Below are 5,842 nucleotides of genomic sequence, written 5' to 3' on the forward strand. Positions count from 1 at the left end.
GGCGCGCCCCCTACCTCGTGGTCTCCTGTTAGTTGGCTTGACGTAGGGTCCAAGTCTCCTGAGTTGTATTCGGTGACAAAATCACGTTCCCGAAGGTTTCATTCCGTTTGGACTCCATTTGATATTCCTTTTTTTCGAAACCCTAAAACAGGCAAAAACAACAATTCTGGGATGGGCCTCCGGTTAATAGGTTAGTCCCAAAAATAATATAAAAATAGATAATAAAGCCTAATAATGTCCAAAACAGTAGATAATATAGCATGGAGCAATCAAAAATTATAGATACGTTGGAGACGTATCAAGCATCCCCAAGCTTAATTCCTGCTCGTCCTCGAGTAGGTAAATGATAAAAACAGAATTTTTGATGCGGAGTGCTACTTGGCATAATTTTAATGTAATTCTTCTTAATTGTGGTATGAATATTCAGATCCGAAAGATTCAAGACAAAACTTTATATTGACATAGAAAATAATAATACTTCAAGCATACTAACAAAGCAATTTGTCTTCTCAAAATAACATGGCTAAAGAAAGTTATCCCTACAAAATCATATAGTCTGGCTATGCTCTATCTTCACCACACAAAATATTTAAATCATGCACAACCCCGATGACAATCCAAGCAATTGTTTCATACTTTTGACATTCTCAAAACTTTTGCAATCTTCACGCAATACATAAGTGTGAGCCATGAATATAGCACTATAGGTGGAATAGAGTGGTGGTTGTGGAGAAGACAAAAAGGGGAATATAGTCTCACATCAACTAGGCGTATCAACGGGCTATGGAGATGCCCATCAATAGATATCAATGTGAGTGAGTAGGGATTGCCATGCAACGGATGCGCTAGAGCTATAAGTATATGAAAGCTCAAATAGAAACTAAGTGGGTGTGCATCCAACTTGCTTGCTCATGAAGTCCTAGGGCAATTTTGAGGAAGCCCATCATTAGAATATACAAGCCAAGTTCTATAATAAAAAATTCTCACTAGTATAAGAAAGTGATAACATGAGAGACTCTCTACTATGAAGATCATGGTGCTACTTTGAAGCACAAGTGTGGTAAAAGGATAGTAACATTGTCCCTTCTCTCTTTTTCTCTCATTTTTTTATTGGGCCTTTTCTCTTTTTTAATGTCCTCTTTTCTTTCTTTCTTTTTATTTGGGCTTCTTTGCCCTCTTTTATTTATTTTTCGTCCGGAGTCTCATCCCGACTTGTGGGGGAATCAAAGTCTCCATCATCCTTTCCTCACTGGGACAATGCTCTAATAATGATGATCATCACACTTTTATTTTTTTTTACAACTCAAGAATTACAACTCGATACTTAGAACAAAATATGACTCTATACGAATGCCTACGGCGGTGTATCCGGATATGCAATGATGCATGAGTGACAAGTATGAAAGAATTATGAACGGTGACTTTGCCACAAATACTATGTCAACTACATGATCATGCTAAGCAATATGACAATGATGGAGTGTGTCCTAAACGGAACGGTGGAAAGTTGCATGGCAATATATCTCGGAACGGCTATGGAAATGCCATAATAGGTAGGTATGGTAGCTGTTTTGAGGAAGGTATATGGTGGTTGTATGATACTGGCGAAAGGTGCGCGGTATTAGAGAGGCTAGCAAAGGTGGAAGGATGAGAGTGCGTATAATCCATGGACTCAACATTAGTCATAAAGAACTCATATACTTATTGCAAAAATCTACAAGTTATCAAAGCAAAGTATTACGCACATGCTCCTAGGAGGATAGATTGGTAGGAAAAGACCATCGCTTGTCCCCGACCGCCACTCATAAGGAAGACAATCAATAAATAAATCATGCTCCAACTTCATCACATAACGGTTCACCATACGTGCATGCTACGGGAATATCAAGCTTCAACACAAGTATTTCTTAAATTCACAACTACTCAACTAGCATGACTTTAATATCACCATCTCCATATCTCAAAACAATTATCAAGTATCAAACTTATCAAGTATTCAACACACTCATAAAAAAGTTTTATTATTAATCTTGCATACCAAGCATATTAGGATTTTAAGCAAATTACCATGCTATTAAGACTCTCAAAATAATCTAAGTAAAGCATGAGAGATCACTAGTTTCTATAAAACAAATCCACCATCGTGCTCTAAAAGATATAAGTGAAGCACTAGAGCAAAATTATATAACTCAAAAGATATAAGCGAAGCACATAGAGTATTCTAATAATTTCCAAATCATGTATGGCTCTCTCAAAAGATGTGTACAGCAAGGATGATTGTGGTAAACTAATAAGCAAAGACTCAAATCATACAAGACGCTCCAAGTAAAACACATATCATGTGGTAAATAAAAATATAGCTCTAAGTAAAGTTACCGATAGAAGTAGACGAAAGAGGGGATGCCTTCCGGGGCATCCCCAAGCTTTGGCTTTTAGGTGTCCTTAGATTATCTTGGGGGTGCCATGGGCATCCCCAAGCTTAGGCTCTTGCCACTCCTTGTTCCATAATCTATCAAATCTTTACCTAAAACTTGAAAACTTCACAACACAAAACGTAAAGTAGAAAATCTCGTGAGCTCCGTTAGCGAAAGAAAACAAAAGATCACTTCAAGGTACTGTAATGAACTGATTCTTTATTTATATGGGTGTTATATCTACTGTATTCCAACTTCTTTTTGGTTTATAAACTAATTTACTAGCCATAGATTCATCAAAATAAGCAAACAACACACGAAGAACAGAATCTGTCAAAAACAGAACATTCTGTAGTAATCTGTAGCTAGCGCAAGATATGTAACCCCAAAAATTCTAAAATAAATTGTTGTACGTGAGGAATTTATCTGTGGCGAAGTATCCAGTGAAAACAGCAATTCGATGAAAATCTGGAAACTAATGGCATGGGTCGTTGGATCAAGAGCGAAGGGTAGAGATGAAAAGTGGGATTGCTAACAGGTCACTTAACCCCCTTTTACACATAACCCCTCATTAAGTCCTACGATTAGAGAAATCCTAGTGCCCCTTTGTCTGTTCGTCTTCGAACGATTCATCTTCGACCTAGGTAAGGGCATGGCGCCATCACCGGCCAGGGCCCGTCCTTCACCGCCGGAGACCATGGCACCCCATCCTTCGCCGCCGGAGATCATGGCACCCCGCCCTTCAGACCATGTGGTGCCGCCACCCCTCCTCTCTGCTTCTCTTGTCGCTCCTCTGTACACTCCCATGCCCCCGCAGGTCATGCCACGATCGCCTCCGAGGCCACAACCTTCTCTGTCGGAGTTCATGGAGACGCTCCCTACAGACCGTGTCGCTCCTCTGTCTCCTGCCATGCCCCCTCCTCCTCGTATCTGTACAGATGTAAGTCCCTGACCAATCTATGTATGACGCATCACTTTTTTTTCTAAATTGATATGAACATGAACGTTCAATCCTTACTCCCTGTATTGATGCATATTTATTTTTTCTGAATTATAATGAGTGTGTCATGGTAATGCCTATTTCTTTGTAAATTGATATGAACTTGTGTGCTCAGTCCTTACTCTTTGTGTGAATGCATCTCTGTTTTTTCTGAATTCTAATGAACATGTCATCGTAGTGCCTTTTTTGTAAATTGATATGAACTTGTGTTCTCAATCCTTACTCCCTGTATGATCATTTTTTTAATTCTAATGAACATGTCATGGTCATCCCGATGTGCTTGCAACAGATCGAGCCCAAGTTAGCGTGTGATATTGCTTTGCAAAACCATGAATGCACTGACGAAACGACACCGTGATGTGGAAATACGTCCTCCCCCCATCATACTTGAGAACTTCAGCACCCCTAAAAAGAGAGCTACCAGCGGCCCATTTTGTGTGAGTATCGTTATCAACATAATTTTTAGAAATTTCTTTAACATTCACTAACTTGTGCGACCAATGGATCATGTAATTTCAGGGTTCAACATGTACTCCCAGTTGTCATGATAACTTAAAACCGGCCTTGGGTATGACATTTGATAGTATGGAAGATGTTGAGATTTTTTACAAGGCTTATGCACACAATGTTGGATTTTCAGTCAAAATTGGGCAGAAAAAGTCCATAGATGATGTGGTGGTCTGGAGGCGATTTCCTTGTTCGAAAGAAGGTTTCCGAACGAAGAAGGAGGAGGAACGCAAGAAGGATTTGAAGGGAGGGAAGATAAGAACACATGCAAGAAAGATTACTATATGTGGTTGTGAAGCCATGATAACTGTCAAGCGTATGTAGGATGGCAAATACTCAATATCAGATTTTCACGGAGAACACACCCATCAATTTATCACACCCACCAAGCAACATTTAATCAATTCAAATAGAGAAGTCAGCGAGAAGGTCAAGACCACACTATTCACATGTCACGCAGCTAGTATTGGCACATCTGGAGCCTTTCGATTGCTTCGTGTTGGTGAGGGTGAATTTCAGTTTGTGGGGTGCACGAAGAGAGACTTGCAGAATTATCACCGTGACACGAGAAGTACTTTCAAGGATACAGATGCTCAAATGTTTATTGACAACCTCAGAAAGAGGAAGCAAATCAACCCAGGATTCTTCTTTGAGTATGTTCTTGATGATAAAAATCAATTGAAACGTGTGTTTTGGGCAGATGCATTTTGTAGAAAGAATTATGCTTTATTTGGAGAAACGTTGTCTTTTGACTCCACATACAACACAAATCAGTACAAGATGATTTTTTGTCCATTCACGGGAATAAACCACCATATGGGATCTGTTTTCTATGGTGCTGCCTTGATTATTGATGAGAAAGAAGAGTCGTACAACGGGTGTTTGAAACATTTTTGAAAGCCATGGATGGGGCAGCACCGAGGCTTATAGTAACTGATGAAGATGCTAGCATGAAGGCTGCCATTGATATAGTTATGCCAAACACCGTCCATAGGTTATGCATGTGGCACATAATGAGAAAGCTTCCAGAAAAGGTTGGTCCTTCACTGAAAGAGGATGAACATTTTTACAACTCAGTTAATGCATGTGTATGGGGTTCTGAAAGCCCATCTGAATTTGAGGCAAAGTGGTCTTCCATGATTTCTGAATTTGGTCTTGAAGAAAACACATGGTTTGCTAGGAGAAATGAAATTCGTGACTCATGGATACCAGCCTACTTTAGAGGTGTATTCTTGGGTGAAACTCTGAGAACCACTTCGAGGTCAGAGAGTGCTAACTCATTCTTTAATCACTTTATTGGTTACAAGCATGCTTTGGTGGAGTTTTGGATTAGGATTGGTATAGCCCTGGAAGAACAATGTCAGAATGAACTCAAGGCTGATCATGATTGCCTCAACTCCATGTCTCCACTGATTACATCATGGGAGATCGAGAAGCATGCAAGCATATACTTCACCCATGAGGTTTTCAAAGCTTTTCAGAAGGAGGTGCGTGCGGCTAGAGATTACTGCTTAATTGAAATCATATTGCAGGAGGGTGATGTGAAAACCACGGTTGTAGGAGGTGATCGCTCTTACAAGTCTAGAGAAGTTAAGTTCAACACAACATCCATGAGTGCTCACTGCTCTTGCATGTTATTTGAGACACGTGGAATTCCATGCCGACATATCATCGTGGTTTTGAGAGGTGCAAAAATTAATGAGCTACCAAGCCATTTCATTCTAGATAGCTGGAAGAAAACAGTTAATAGGAGGTCACTATACGATAGTGGTGGCAACTTGCTTGAAGAGAACGAGAGTAGTTCTTTAGATTTGGCAAAGAGAAAACTGGTTTCAGAGATACACCAAACATTAGATGACACTATCAGGTTGGCTGAACATTCTTGTGAAGAATTGGAAGCGTTGAGAAACGGTCTCCTTGA

Source organism: Triticum dicoccoides, chromosome 7A (assembly GCF_002162155.2).
Source record: "Triticum dicoccoides isolate Atlit2015 ecotype Zavitan chromosome 7A, WEW_v2.0, whole genome shotgun sequence".
Classification (NCBI taxonomy): Eukaryota; Viridiplantae; Streptophyta; class Magnoliopsida; order Poales; family Poaceae; genus Triticum; species Triticum dicoccoides.